At 39.5% G+C, this 17,170-nt stretch overlaps 1 protein-coding gene across 1 annotated transcript in view; it reads left to right on the top strand.

The window, feature by feature from the left end:
- The window catches only part of LRP1B (LDL receptor related protein 1B), a 754,577-nt gene that overhangs the window by 214,250 nt on the left and 523,157 nt on the right, over window positions 1-17,170 (top strand).

Genomic DNA, 17,170 nt, shown 5'->3' with positions numbered 1-17,170 from the left:
TTCTTTATCCCTCAGGGGAACCATTCGTGTCTTTCATGCTTTTCCCCAGAGTGTAAGTGAATATTCGAGCAGATGAGTTCTTTGAGCTTTCATCCATTTGACTTTCATTCTTTTCTACTTCTTTTGTTGTTTATTCCCCTTGGCTTGTTTTTCCTGCTGCAACTGTGTCCCCTGTTCATTTAAAAAAATGCATTTGGAAGGGAATGGTATTGGATGGGCTGTGGCGAAGAATGATGGCAGGCAAAACTGAGGCATTCCCCAACTCCTTCATCTCTTTAACACCAGCAGAAAAGGAAGAACCAACCCACCCGATAGGGATTCAGCAGGTGTGCCGGCAACTGGAAGATCATTGTTAACCAGTAGTGAAACTTCCAACATTAGAAGCAGCAAGCTGTAGCATTGTATATCCTCCAGTTATATGCTTTATACTTCCATAAGCAGTGAGATATTCCAAGAGAAGCAGTTACATTGGTTTGGTTTCCTTTGGAAAGAGAGATAGCCAGTGGTGTTTTGTAGCATTACATTTATTTGCACATATACAGGTAGGGCATAGGTGGAGATGAGCCACTTAAGTCCACAGGAACATGTACAAAATGTCGTGGGCATCACCCCCCCCAAACAACCAAGCCCATGCTGCAACCTGTTCTATTGGCTACAACAAAATCAGCTTCTTTCAAGCCTAATTTCGGTAAGGGAAGCCTGTGGCACCAAGGATGGCATTTGTGAATCCATGTGCACTCAGAGACAACATAATTAATAATTATGTTTGTTTATTTAGACAATTTGTATACCGCCTACCGGTAATTACAAGCACTTGCTGACCCAAGACTTATGCACTCCTGCAGGCTGCAAACCTACTGCCCTTCATCTGATCCCCAAAGAGGCGGTCTTATAACAATATACTTTTGCCTTCTGCTCTCAGCTCTTCTTTGCTTTTTTGGTTCCTCTCTTGAGCTCCAAAATATGCTTATAATAAAATATCCCTTTCACACACTTACATGGCCCTGCAACAGCCCCTCCTCAGTCGGGGTGTAGGGTGGGGAACACACATTCTGAAAGCTTACACCTTTGACATTACCAGATATTTTTTCATCAGAAAATCATTAGCTTAGCCTTAGCTCCTACTGAGGGCCATTAGCTTCCTTTGTCGCATCCCAGACTCTAGCCAAATCCTGTCTAAATTGTGGTTATAGTCCCGCCTGCAGTAATGGGAAAGCAATTTCATCATGCTCTATAAGTCTAAAATGTGGGAAAGTGGCTGGGTTAGGGCCAAACAAATCATAAACATTCTTTCTCTCTCTCTCTCATGTGTGTGTGCTTTCAAAATATCACAAGGAGCAGATCCGGATTGGGAGCATGGCATGGGTAGAGAGGAGAGCTTAATTGTTTTTAATGCTAAAACCCACCCTGGGACCATAGGGTGGCAGATAGATAGATAGATAGATAGATAGATAGATAGATAGATAGATAGACAATGAACCCCATTTGCTCTGGTTAGATTCTCAGTGTCATGATCATGATACATATTGGTATGTGCGTGGCTGTGGCTGTTAATTAGAAAGCAGCAAGGCAGTGGTGGTGAGGAGACACATGAGCAAGAGAGTGATATGGTTAATAACACTTCTAGCTTCGCCGTTGATGTTGAGTGCACCTACTGGATGCTGCTGCCCTGACATATGACACAAAACATCAAAAGCCCCCTCCTCTCCCCGTTGTGCTGTCTTTAGCTTCTCACCTCCTTTATCATGTTTATTTTTCTTCTCTTCTCTTTGGAAGCTATTTGCTCACCTCTGCAGTGCTGTAGCCTACTGCCTCCTTCAATTATTCTTTTTTATTTCTCATTTCACATCCCTGCCAATGCTATCCTCTGGCTGCAAAGCTTTTCCTCCAACATTTCTATAAACTGCAGATCAGCAATGCTCCTACTGCTCTATCCATCTGCATTGCCATCACCAAGCAGGAAAAAGGGCTCTCTCTTTTTGGGAGAAGCCATAAAAGGGAGGGAGGCATTTCAAAGGAGATTGATGTACGATATTATGGCTCCTTAAAAAAAAAAAAGTGATCAGGGGAGTCCTTGGCTTTTTCACACCAGAATAAAATGCAGACCCTATCCTAGGATTACTCTGAACCTTTCCCGCTCTAAATGCAGGATTATTCCATTTTGGTCATTCCAAAGATAAAAAGTCTGCATTTAAGGTGGGATGGGAGAGGTCTGGGACAACACTGGGATACAGAGATGTCATGTGGATGCACCTGCATTAATGGGCAGGCAGGCCATTCCAAATTCACATTTTGGTCCTCTGTGGACAAGCCCTTAGATAGGCTTACTTGGAATTTTTAATTTTTCTTCTGATTTGCAGAATAATGTTGCCAGATGTGATATGATGTACCTTTAGGAGGAGGGGACCATCAAACTGCAACATACCACCTATTGACAGGCAATAACAGTGATATTTGATCTCCCTTCAAGCTTCAGTAGCCTAAAGTTGTGGATCTGCTGCAGAGAAGACACTGTGCAGTTCATGTGCAGATGGCATAAAGTAGGCTTATTGAAATGCAACACAGAGGCTATGCAGATATATGTAAATAATTTTGCAAAATAATATAATTTGGTTTTATATTATTTGGGAATTCTGGAGCTGGCATCCGACTTTGGGAAATCATTAGATGCCAAACAGCTTGCTTGTGCTTTCAGCCTTCACCGTTATTTCGGTGGCTAAACAATCAACCTCTCTTGTATGATGCTTTTTATCCCAAATTAATCTAACTAAGAACTAGGTTGAATGTGTCTAATCATTTCTGTAGCATCCAACTCAAACTCCTGCCCAACCGCAACATCCCCCTCCCAAGAAAGCTACTTTCACATTTCACTGGGCAAGGAGGGTAGGCAGAAAAAAGACACTTGCATTGTCCTCTGTACATTCTACAAGCTAACATAACACCTTAGATCACTTAGCTGTCTCTAGAGTTTGGCCTGCCTTTGCTGATAGTCAGGTGCTTTGCCTGATTAGTCAGGTTCTTTCCCCTCACACTCTTCTGCTTCATCTGCTACACAGGGAGCACCACTCTTCTAATTCCAGCCAGACCACCAAAAGAGAATAAAGGGGTGCTTTGCATCATTTGCCAGACTCTGTGTGAAAACTTAGGGCTGCCATAGAAATGAAGTTTCTGACTCTTAGCTCCCTCCTTACGTGCTTCACCTTTCTCTCCCACTTGATTTACATTCTTACGGGATTCTTTTCATGAGTCTTTTGAAAGAAGCCACACTGCTCTCTGTCAGACGCCACGCAATTGTATTGCAGGAAGTGGGAGAATGCACCACGCAGTGGCATAACGATGGGGGGCGATGGGGTGGCATGCCCCGGGTGGCAGCTGCTCATGCCTGGCATCTTGGGTGGAGTGCGCATGTCCACACATGTGCACTCCACCCTGGATGCTGCGCATGCATCGTGATGTCAGGGCGCGAGCACTAGGGACTGGTGTCCCGCCCCCGGGGTGGTGCCCCCATGTTTGCCCTACGCCACTGGCACCACGGGCAGTAGGATGCTAGTGATGTCATGCCAGAGCTGCAAAGCACAAAGCTCGTCCTAAAAGTCAAACCATTCAATAGGTTATGCTGATGTAACACTAGCACTTGCCTCCCTTTCTGAAATAGGGATGCTTCTCCCCCATCTGCCCCCCGCCCACATTTTGGAGTTCTCAATGGCCTGATCTTCTTTCTGTAATATTGGGAGTTTTCCATTGTTTTATCAATGCACAGTGAACACTGGAGATACAGAAGAGGGAGATAAGCAGATTAACTGTATAAACCAAAAACTGCAGAAAACTGTGCATGCTTAAAATTCAGAATTAAGTAGAGATTTCCTAATTAAGCCAGAATTCAGGACTATTCAGGGGAAAGTGTGATTAGCTTGTGTGTTACAGGTAGGTAGCCGTGTCGGTCTGCCATAGTCAAAACAAAATTTAAAATTTAAAAAAATTCATTCCAGTAGCACCTTAGAGACCAACTAAGTTTGTTCTTGGTATGAGCTTTCGTGTGCATGCACACTTCTTCAGATTCAGAAATATATGTTAGTTTCTCACTTGACATCTTATACTTGGGTAGCTTAACGCACACACGTTTCAACAATTGTGAAGGCTGTAATCACACATGAGACGTGTAAAAGGCGGTTCCTAAAATAATCAATAAAAAAACCACACGTGTGATTATAAATAGCTATGTTTTGCTTTAAAGGTAGGAATTCTAATTCCTATCTGAGCTGTTTGAACTTAATGTTGCTGGTGCAAGGTCTTCATAAATAAATGTTTCACAAGACTATCCATGTTTAGGTGTATAACTCCTAATATAATTTCCCAAACCTGACTTACGTTGGGTGGGTGCCATTTTGGGAAGATACAGGAAGCAAAGTTTTTTCCAGTGTCCGCATTGACTTTGTTGGAGCAAACAGATAATTACCATATTTGCAGTAGATAGATTCACAAATGACAATAATATTTTGTGGCAAAATGTTCTGTTCAAAGGCTGCTGCTTGAGATAATGCCACTTCACCTTGGGCCTCAGTTACAGTGCAACCCATTACAAATGCTCTTATTATAATAATGACATGCCTGGCCTTTAAACATTGCACTGTAAAGAATGCAGTCTATTTAAATAATAGTTGCATGTTATTCTTTATTCAGTACCCGGAGATGTGTTAAAGTGTAATGACTGTTTTTCCTCTCAAAATTACTGATGAGAACCATTGTCATTCACAAGCAGATGGCTTTCCCAAAGAAATGTGAAATTGCTCTTTTTAAAAAGCCATGCCGCAATTTAAAATAAGGATTTAGATGTTTTATTAGGCGTACAGCACAAAGTAGCATTAGCCAGTGAAAAGGTGTTTCACTGTGGACAGGGAAATAATACAGGACAAAAGAACTTATGAACAATGCATTATGTATAACCATATAAAGTGGTGTATGCCTCATTCTACCCAGCAATAGAAATTCAAATGAAATGCAATTTAGACTATTCGGTAATGCACTTGAAGATATGTGAAAAGAAAAACTTCAGATGACTTCTTTCTCAGCTGTGTGGTGCTTGCCTGTTAACTTATATACATATGCGGGCTCTGCAAAATTGTTGTTCTGAGTTAAATTTACTCAGCGTGAAAAAAACAAAGATTTGAAAATCTTCTTTTGGAGTGTATATTCGACTTTTCAAAAGAGTTCTTCTGCATGGCATAGTTGTTAATGCAATATATCTTAGGACCAATTCATACATTATAGTCAGTCACTGATGTGCCCATTTAATACTTCCAGTGCTCACTCAAAGTGGTATACTTTTATGAGCAGTGTAACGTACCAGGAAAGAGCACGTGGAATATGAGAGATCAGTGACCAGAATGGTGCTAGAAAGATGGAATTTACTGAACATGCAAGTTGATCTGTAGTATTGTGTGAGTTCCCTCTTCATGCCACTGTTGACATAAATCCACCTTACAACCAGAGTTGAGGGTCAAGAATACAAATGCGTACAGCAGTGAACACTCTTCCTTAGAGTTAAGCTTCATTTCCGGCAGTGATCTGAGATGGTGCTTTATTTTTAAAGTACTGGTGATTCAGTGCTTTATTTTTCCACATAATTTTTACCTGCTTCGTAAGTTTATTAGCAACAGTGAATGGATGCCAACTGCAAATACAATATTAGGCAAGCTTGGTACTTTGAAATTGTATTTCAGGTAATTATTTACAGCAAATACATGATAGAATTTGTATTTATCAGTGGGGGTGGGGGTGGGAATAAGAACACGTCAACAGTTTTCACTACCTGGTTTCTTAAATTATATTTAAACAATGTAAGGAAAACTAATACGGCTACCTGCCTGAATGTAAGGAGAGTTCATGTTGTTGTTTTGAATTTTTACAAGTATTCAAAAAAATGTACAATATAGTATTTAACTCATATTAAGTGTGATTTAATTTTCCCTCTTCCAATATTTTAGGTCAAATACTTGTGGTCCATTGGGGGAGGGAAGATGGGGTACTTTAAAAGCTGATTTTTAATGCAAATATACTGAATAAGCTATATAAGCTCTCCAGGGTATTAGAACATTTCTGATGCAAATTACTCTATGGAAATTACCCTAATTGGCATAGGATTTCCCCCCTCCCACCCAAAAATGAACACCATCATCAGTAAATCTTGCAACCACAACACAACCAAGGGTTAGAGTCTAGATCAGCCTTCGTCAACCTGTTGCCCTCCAGATGTATAGTGGAAGCTTGTAAGATAACTGCTGACTCCCAGTATTTGAAAACCTCTGCATGGGAAAAGGGGACCTAGTGATTATCAGAGGGGCCCAGGAAATAGCAGAGAATGCATGGCAGCTGTTAATTAAATTGCATTTTATTTTAAGTATATTTGAGTTGCCCTTGTAAAAAAGTGACTATTAAATTTTATAAATAATAATGCTTATGATAATTAAGCAGCAAATGTTGATTGCCTCCAGCAAAACACCTCACAAGCTGCTGCTGCTGCTGTGCTTTGCACCATAATGTGATCAAAGTTATGGCTCTGCAAAGGTGCAACGGTAGGATACTTCCACAAAATCCTCTTTACTACCGGTACTTTTTGGACATTTGGCCATATTTCAAGATTCACTGTTACATGGAAGTACCGTAAGCTTTATTAAAATTATTTCTTATTCGAGTCTATTTTTAAAAATGTTATTAGGCAGGGATAATCCTCTTTGGATTGGTTTCACCAGTACCCAAATGGTGATTTTAATGTAAAATGTAATCTGATATCACTAGCAAAATGACACTAGGATTCTGATTATGGGGCTCTGCTGTAGTAACATTGATTTAATGTGAGTTAGCCATCCGGCCTGGCTGCTAATCCCTATGTATTACTACGAGTGTTAGAGGCAGCCTGGTTTTGAATATCAATGGCTGGGAATCAAAACGGGGGAAAGTGCTGTTGTGTTTATATCATGCTTGTGGGCCTCCCACAGACATCTGGTTAGCCAATGTGAAAATAGTACAGTGGTACCTCTGGTTATGAACTTAATTTGTTCCGGAGGTGCATTCTTAACCTGAAACGGTTCTTAACCTGAGGTACCACTTTAGCTAATGGGGCCTCCCGCTGCCACCACACCACCATTTCTGTTCTCATCCTGAGGTAAAGGTCTTAACCCAAGGTACTACTTCTGGGTTAGTGGGGTCTGTAACCCGAAGTGTTTGTATCCCGAGGTGTTTGTAACCCGAGGTACCACTGTATGTGGTACCAGATGGGCCCATAGGCGTGACCTGGCAGGACTCTTATGTTCTTGAAACCCCCCAAATGTAACTCTAGAAGACATAGGTACATGTCTTTTCACTACCACAGACTATTCACTATTGCAGACAGACATACACATCTGTGATTAAGATTCACTTCCACACAGCATTTCCTGTTACAGTTTTTTCTAGACTTCAGCTGAATCGCAGGACGCTCTTTATGAAAAACACACCCCTCTCCTGAATGAGCCATTGTTTAAGCAGTTGATCAGGGATGCCTACAAAATGGATTTTTCATCCATACAGCATGAGGCAAGGTTACTCTCGAACTGATTTAGCTGCATCATGTTGTCATGAAACTATACCTGACTGCCTCAGTGATTGCATGTCACTGCCATATCACTGACATAAATGTCACAAATGCTGCATATCAGGCAGCACATGGCATGCAAAAGAGAGGGGGACTATTGTGAAACTACCACCCACTCCAAATCCAACAACAACAACAACAACATTTTTTTATACCCCACCCATCTGGCTGGGTTTCCCCAGCCATTCTAGGTGGCTCCCAACAGAATATTAAAAACACGATAAGACATCAAACATTAACAACTTCCCTAAACAGGGCTGCCATCAGATGTCTTCTAAAACTCAGATAGTTACATTACAAAATATGCACTGAACCTACATAAGCAAGGCAAAGAAGAGATAATAAATAAATGTACTATTAAAAATATTTTTATTATTCATTTGTCTTTCAGCAAAAGTATATCCCTTCTGTTTTCATATTTCATATTGTGAATATGACATTTCCGTATACCAAATGAAATGTTGCAAGAAAATTGTCAAATTATAAAATAAATTTCAAAACTAGCTCAAATATCTCAAATAGTTGAAACATTCCTCCCTCCCTCAAATATATTGCAATTGATCCTATTTAATAACTATCCTATTTGATAGTTTTACACCCAACAGGAAAGAAAATGCAAGCATACTAACCCCATGTCTTGTGTGCTACCACCACAGACATCCTTCTTGTTGTTTGCTTTACATCTCACCATTTCCATGCCCATGAAATTAGTATTCTTAGAATTTTTATAGTATTATTTCCATATAAAACAAGAGGCACAGTCTAATGGAGGAATTCTAAGCAGCTCATTAATGTAATATATCTAAAAAGTGAAGATGTAAAATAGGCACTTCAGTTCTGGAGTCTAAGAATGGGGGGTGGCTCTACATTGCATAATAAATATTTGAGCAGTTGCTGGGTGAAGGGAAAGTGCAATAAATTACAATACAAATGGTAAGTGAAATCCAATGTTGCTGTTCCACTTTTGTGAAAGCATTTGATCTGTGGAGGCACCAGTTAATTTAAGAGAAGGGAAACCCAGCCAGATGGGTGGGGTATGTATGTATATATGTATGTATGTATGTATGTATGTATAAATAAATAAATAAATAAATAAATAAATATTATTATAATTGCCTTTCCCACTGCATGTCCAAAATCTGATCCAGGTGGTTGGGAAACCCTGCAGAACAGTGTGGAGGGTGGTATGTGAAAATGTAGGGGAAAGAAGAAAATGTGAGGAAATTCCCTCCCTTCCTTCATGTTAGGGAACACCCCCCACTGAATCAAAAGCCATTTCATGAGCAGAATTCAATTTTAACCTATGTGCTTTGTATGCTAAAGCATGCAAATAAAATAAAGTACTTTAAGCTAAATAATGAGTGACTATTAATAGTGCTAATTTTAAATGCATCATGCTAAAAATAAAAGAGTCCTAGCTGTGGGTGTTAGATTTTGGGGAGGCAGTGGGTCTTAACGAGAGGTTAATTCTAGCATAGGTAAGAGAGAATGAAGTTAGCTTCATTTGTTGTAGGGAAATGTGTAGGAGCAGGTGGGGAAACTATGGAGAAGAGGTAAATTGGCACCTTGCTGTGTCTGCATTTTTCATTTTAAGGCAGTGCTGGAAGCATATAAATCTCATTCTACTACATTTATGCAGAGATTTGTAGCATAACCTACACAGGTGTTCTCACAGAGTAACTCCATGTAACATCTCGTATTGTTTTCACAGAACAGTATACCAGCCACATTTTATTGACTGAGGCTGCAGTCCTACACCTGGGAGTGTAAGGCCTGGTGAATTCAATGGGACTTGCTTCTGAGTAGATGTGCATAGGATTACTCTTTAAATCATCTACATCCTGGTGTAGATCATAGTGGTACATACTTCAAGCATGACTCACAGAGGGGGATAAAAGAAGGCATCATTTCACATGTAGCACTGCTTCCATTCAACTGCAGTTCATCTCTCAAATACTATTACTTTCTCTGTCTACTGTGGCATAATTATGTTGTCATTATTTTATTCCACCCCATTCATTTCAGTGCAAAGGAAACACAATGCAGTTGGGAGGATATAATGTAATTAATTGAGTATCATTTGACTATCATCAGAAAGGGATCTTGCATTGGTTGATAACAGGCAACAAAACACACACACATTTTTGGACAAATACCCATGTCCATTCTTACAATCAAAATAGGAATGCAGTACTGAAATGACAGATACCCTGATTCACGTCTCAGCCCATATGAGCATGTCCTCATTAAAATGCATCATCAGCATAGGAGTTCCCACTTATGCTAAGTACTGAGATATGGCAGTATAAACAAACACAGCATGAAAGAGAAATAAATCACTAACTCTTCACTTCCTCAAATAAATAAAGCAAAAGATTAAGAATATAAGAATGTTAAAGCTAGACGGTTTCAAAATATTGCCTGACCCCATTGACTTCAGAGGTGCTCTCAAAAGTCATGATGGAAGCAAAATAGATATTAATCGATACAATCATCTTGGGCTCCTTTGGGACGCTCACACACACACACACACACACACACACACCAGGAGGATTGATGCAAGTTAAACAAAACACACATACTCACATCCAAATAAGCAGAAGCTTAAAAGGCCCATCATTTTGTCACAGTGAAACTAGTAAAACACTGTAACATCTCATTCTATTTGCACCTCCCCAACCTGGAATGAGTGCATGAGTCTTGGTGTTTTAAAAATTCAAAACATAGAATGGTGTTCTGAAGATGCATACCAGCCTTTATTCTAATGTTGCAATCTTTCCCTACATCTTCAAAAATGTATTAAGCTAATGTTAAAATTTGAAATGTGGAATTACTCCCTAAACATAGGCACCAGGCCTCATTCTTTTATTTAAATGTTCCATGGAACTGCTGTATTACAAACAGATGGAAGCAAATATACAAATGGAATGCTGAATGGGAAAGTTCAACCAAATGCATCACTTCACCAACAATATTTCTTAGAACCATCATTTTCTTAAGGGAGGGAGGGAGGGGGATGTTATGCCAGTATAATGTTGCAGGGCACAGTATAATGCCAACGTTATTTACTACACTGGATAATCACAGTCTGGAAACAGGGAAAGAAAAACTGCATACAATTTTATAAATGAAAATCTCTTCAGTATCCTATAGAGAAGACTTTGTGATTTAACATACGAGTGATAGTCCTTCACATTTTTTGATTCTGAAAGCATTTACAGACTTACCTGGTTCATATCTTTTGCCCTTCTGTAATATCCACTACACAGAATCATATAATTTTAGAATTGGAAGGGACCTCAATGGCCATTAATTCAACTCCCTGCAATGCAGGGATCTCAACAAAAGCATCCATGACAGATGAACCATCCAACAGCTGTTTTAGAAACCTCCGATGAAGGGGAATCCACCACCTTCTGAGGGAGTCCATTCCACTGTCAAACAGCTCTCATCATCAAAAAGTTATTCCTGATTTTTAGTTGAAATCTTCTTTCTTATAACTTGGATCTGTTGATTCGGGTCCTACCCTCTGGAGCAGGAGAAAACAAACTCGCTCCATCTTCTACATGGTAGCTATTTAGATCTCTGAAGATGGCTACCATATCTTATCTCAGTGTCTCCTGTTCTCCATAAATGTACCCAACTCCCACAGCTGTTCCTCATAACCCTTTATCATCTTGGTCCCCCTTCTCTACACATGTTCCAGCTTGCATGTATCCTTTTTAAACTTACCATTTTGCAGGATGATACAGGTGATCAACACATAACACATAACAGAGAACTATGACAGTGTACTTTGCTCATCTACAGTTGCAAAGCTAATGCTATCTTTTCAGGTAGCTGTGCCAAATCCGCACAAAAGAAAAAAGCCTAACATTGTTTTCTGTAATATCTGTTCTCTCTTTTTAGGAAAGTATGTAGCCTCAGTCTCTAAATATCCATGATATGTTTACATTTTGACAGGAGATTATGCAATCTAACACAGTAATTATCCCCCTCACTTGAAGAAGTCCAGTTGCATAGTAGATGAAGCAATTTAGTCTCTCATCAGGTGGACAGTATTGTACATTTAAATTTTCTAGAAATAAGCTGATACATTTGTGTATGTTCTTGCATGCAACATTGAAGCAGGACTATGTGAAAAATGTAGAGAAGCAGATGTAAAAATATAGTGAAAATCCAAAACCAGCATATCACATGGCATTTGTTTGGGTGTGATGAAGGTTGGAGCAAGGAGTTTGAATGTGGCATTGCAAAATAGTTGCAAATGAGATGTGCATAGAAGAGGGCTTCTCATTATTCAATCTGGCAGAACTGGAAATAATAGATTCAAATTAAAACTACTTTGGGCTGCTTTCCTTTGTTTTATTATCAGTTAGATTAACTGGAGACTACAGCCAATTTGCAAAGCAAAAAACACACACCCAAAAACCCACCCTGAACTTTCTTCATAGCAGGATAGGCAGCCACAGAAAAGAGAAACATACAGAGGAGATAAAATATCACAATGAGCCAAGGAGAGGTAATATAAGGCAGGTGCTTAATATAAGGCAGTTTTCAGGATCTAGAATACTTACAACTATCAGTTTTCCTTGAACAGTTGTTGCATACGGAGCTGTAAGCTATCGAGCTTTCACCAAACTCAGGAAGGTGTTAATTAGACAATATCATCACATGAAATAACATCTTCAATTATCATTAATTATTTTCAGATGGATGTTTCTATAGCGGGATGTTGGAGAAATGTACATACAAAAATAGCTGTGAGATGGATGATATAAAAACAGGCAAGGGAGCAAGATTTCAGGAGATCCTCCTAAGAAAATCAGAGCAGGCGTGCAAAACCTGTGACCCTCTAGATGCTGCTGGACTACAACTCCTATCACTATTCTAAACATTAGCCATGCTGGTTGGGGTTGATGGAAATTGTAGTTCAGCAACATATGGTGGGCCATAGAGTCTCCATCCCTGAGATACAGAAATCGGAGTGACAGTCAGAAAGCAGTGGAAGGGTTGTAGTTCAGTGGTAAAGCATCTGCTTTGCATGCAGAAGGCCCCAGGTTCATTCCCTGGCATCTCCAGGTAGGGCTGGGAGAAAACCCTGTCTGAAACTCTGGAGTGCTTCTGCCAGTCAGTGTAGACAATACTGAGCTATATGGACCAAATGGTCAGACTCAGTAAGCAGCTTCCTATGTTGCATTTCGCAAAAGTCTGTTTCAGTCCTGTATCAGAACTGAAAAAGCTTTCCCATGTTTTAATAAACATTTTTACTGAGATTTTTATCAGCTACATAAAAAACATAAAACAAGAAACAGTAAATATATGTGACAAGATTGGCATGTTACATACATTAGTATCCTTTGACTTCTTAAGGCAAGTTCCATTCTGTTAACTGTTAACAGTTTGTGCTTTGGAGATTTTAGCAGAGAATCTGTCTCTGCCGTGGATGGGTCTGTAGTATCTAGTCCCATAATCCCTGGTGGGGAAACTTGATGCTATTTTTGTCCTTACTGCGTCTGCCACAGCACTCCTCTATCCCTTACTAGGGGGTGGGTGAAGCCAGCGAAGAGAACCCCCAGGACATTTGTGAGAAAAACATCTCTGTTGGTTGGGTCCCAAATGAATATTTGCAATGTTCCATGCACAATCAGAAGTTTTTAGCCCTCTACCCCAAACACCAGAGCTTCTTGCACTGTGAGAAAATAAAGGGTGGGAGCAACTATCAGGAACAGCATTCAAGCCAGCATTCAGTGCATACATTATGTTGCATTGCTACAGCCAATGGGGAAATCAGCAAGCCATTTGTATGTGGACAGAAGCAACTACTGTACTTGGAGCATGGACATTTCTTATTTTTAAAAAGGAAATGTGTGATACTACTTCAGAACTTAACAGCAAAACATTCATGAACTAAAATTAACATAAATCAAAAGTGCTTCTGAGCAAAAATAAAACAAGGCTTTGACACATGATGATAGAACAGTGTTTTTACATATTATACCAATGCAGAAAAATACACGAATAAGATCCACTGACAACTGCATTTATAGTCTAAATTGGTGATGAGCTAGGAATTGAAAGTATTATAATTAATGAAATAAAAGCAGAAAGACAAATGACAAGGAGGGATACATAAAATAATAAAACTATATATTCCTGTATTTCCATCTCAAATTATAATTTAATCTATAAGGAAGAAAAAATTAAAATTAAGTTACTCCTGATAAACTATAAGGGTTTATTGAATGGTAAACACTATTATTCCAGAATTAAATGAAAAGACTCAATTTTTCTATAAATCTATTCTCTTGCTGCATGCCTTCTCTAATTTTAACTATATTTGCTAACTTAATCGTGAACATCATCTCCCAAATTCTTTTAAGTCTTCATTAATTGAAGGTGGATTTATATTTTTCACAATCAAAACAAATAATACAATCTGCTGTCAAAAAAAAATGTCATTTCCAAATCTACTGTGAAAACTTTCACTTTGAGATAACAATACAACTAAAGGCTCCTCTGGGATGTTATATCTTGCGATATTTTTAATTCCTTCTAAAGTCAAATCCCATTAATTTACAGTGCCATGATTACTCTTGAAGTTCATACTGTAAGAAGTAATAGAAGTAAAAAACCAAACCTTGCAATTGTAATGCTATCAGTGTCAGCTTCCCCCTGCCCTGATGCATAAAATAGCACCAACAGGGTGCTATTTAACACAGTTAAGGAACTGCTGATGTACGTCTTCTTTGGTGCCATGAGCCAAGCTCTGAAAAATATCATGCATATACAGTACAAGCCACCAAGTTTGCTTATCTCCTTAAGCTGTTGCTAGGAGGGGGAATGATGCTCTGTACCTCTTGCCTCAATGTTCTTTAACAAAGTATAAATAAGTTTTGATGAAAAACTTCAAAAAGATCAATATTCATGCTCAAATATAGCCACTGGATGCTTGGAGGTTGAAAATAGGAGGAGGTCTAGGCAAAATAAACTCCTGCAAGTAAAGAATTGAAAATAAAAGCACTGTACACTTAATTATTGTACACATTTGTTGTTCACATATACCTGTGGATATAGACACATTTTCTTGGTTTCTTGCAGTTGCAGATGGCATGGTGGGGTGCCACTACTTGCCTGACTTCCGGTTAGCCATGTTGCTGCAGCTGACCAGGTGATAGGGATGGGGCAAAGAGGTGGTATAAATGCACAGGTGAAACCAATGTTCCCACCAATGGATTTGCATCATGCTGACCTCACAGCAGCCTTGCCCCTTCCCTTCTAAATCCAGTAAGAACCAGCAATGCAACCAGTCAGAGGTCAAGTAAGCACTGCCACCCGCCCACTACTCTTTTCTTGATTCTATTGAGAACTTAGGATAAATCTCATAGGGTCATTTGTAATGTTTTTATTATAATTTATCATATAGTGGTAGGTCAATGGACCAACAAGGTGGAGTATAATTGAACTAAATAATAACTTACATGACTTATTTTTTCATTTGGAGACATTAAAATTAGAATTCTCCTGATGTTCCTTTTATTGATCATTACAGTGAGGAATTTATTAAAAGAGTAAAAGAATCTAGAAACAGTGTGGATGACTTGCACATTAAGAGACTCATAAATGCATGGTTTCACTTTCCTCAAATGTGTATATTGATTTCTTTAGCATGCTGCATTCACAAAGACCAATTTACAAGGCTTTTGTGATTTATTTTAACAATTGCCCAATAGAAAGTTCTATCCAAAGAAGAACATTTGAGAATATTCCTCATTTTTAAAACTGCGAATAAAGGCAATATTTGATGGATATAATTTTGGAGTGGAGGTTTGAAACTTTGATGTCTTTTCCCTCAGATCAAAGATTCTTGATGTTTGTTGAACATGCAGTGTGTTACAATAAGATGGTGAGGTGATGTTCTGAACTTATTGAATGCTTTTACCAGTACCTTTACATTTGTCTGTATTTTCCCATAGCCAGGAGGGTGCAGAATGAGATGCTGAAATAGGTCAGCCGTTAATGTGTACTTCTCAAAAAACAGACACCAGAAAAACAGATAGAATGAACATAAGTGGCCGCTGCAAATTTATATTTGATTGGTTAATAATAATAATATTTTTTATTTATTTATACCCCGCCCTTCCCCAGCCTCATTTTTAAGTAGCCCACCAATCACACCAAAAGAATGAAACATCAGGGTTAAACTGAAACCAACCCAAAGGCCAGGTGGAACAGCTCCGCCTTGCAGGCCCTGCGGAAAGATGCCAAATCCCGCAGGGCCCTGGTCTCTTGTGACAGACCGTTCCACCAGGTCGGGGCCAGTACTGAGAAGGCCCTGGCCCTAGTTAAAGCCAACCTAGCATCCTTGTGGCTCGGGACCACCAAAAAGTTATTATTTGAGGACCTTAAGATTTGGTGGATAGAGTACCTGAAGAACTGTGGATGGAGGCTCGTAACATTATACAGGAGACAGCAACGAAAACTATCCCAATGAAAAAGAAATGCAAGAAAGCAAAGTGGCTGACCAATGAGGCCTTACAAATAGCGGGGGAGAGAAGACAAGCAAAATGCGAAGGAGATCGTGAAAGATACAGGAAATTGAATGCAGATTTCCAAAGAATAGCAAGGAGAGACAAGAGGGCCTTTCTAAACGAGCAATGCAAAGAAATAGAGGAAAATAACAGAATGGGAAAAACCAGAGATTTATTCAAGAAAATTGGAGATATGAAAGGAACATTTCATACAAAGATTACCACAATCAAGGACAAAAGTGGAAAGGACCTAACAGAAGCAGAAGACATCAAGAAGAGGTGGCAAGAATACACAGAGGAATTATACCAGAAAGATATGGAGGTCTCATACACCCCAGGAAATGTGGTTGCTGACCTTGAGCCAGACATCCTGGAGAGTGAAGTCAAATGGGCCTTAGAAAGCCTTGCTAACAACAAGGCCAGTGGAAGTGATGATATTCCAGCTGAACTATTTAAAATTTTAAAAGAGGATGCTGTTAAGGTGCTGCACTCAATATGCCAGCAAGTTTGGAAAACTCAGCAGTGGCCAGAGGATTGGAGAAGATCAGTCTACATCCCAATCCCAAAGAAGGGCAGTGCCAAAGAATGCTCCAACTACCGCACAATTGCACTCATTTCACACGCTAGCAAGGTTATGCTTAAAATTCTACAAGGCAGGCTTAAGCAGTATGTGGACCAAGAACTCCCAGAAGTGCAAGCTGGATTTCGAAGAGGCAGAGGAACCAGAGACCAAATTGCAAACATGCGCTGGATTATGGAGAAAGCCAGAGAGTTCCAGAAAAACATCTACTTCTGCTTCATTGATTATGCAAAAGCATTTGACTGTGTCGACCACAGCAAACTATGGCAAGTTCTTAAAGAAATGGGAGTGCCGGATCACCTCATTTGCCTCCTGAGAAATCTCTATGTGGGACAAGAAGCTACAGTTAGAACTGGATATGGAACAACTGATTGGTTCAAAATTGGGAAAGGAGTACGACAAGGCTGTATATTGTCTCCCTGCTTATTT

Source organism: Lacerta agilis, chromosome 1 (genome assembly GCF_009819535.1).
Source record: "Lacerta agilis isolate rLacAgi1 chromosome 1, rLacAgi1.pri, whole genome shotgun sequence".
Taxonomy (NCBI): Eukaryota; Metazoa; Chordata; class Lepidosauria; order Squamata; family Lacertidae; genus Lacerta; species Lacerta agilis.
Note: the sequence above shows the minus strand (reverse complement) of the source record. Positions and strands in the feature narration are given on the sequence as shown.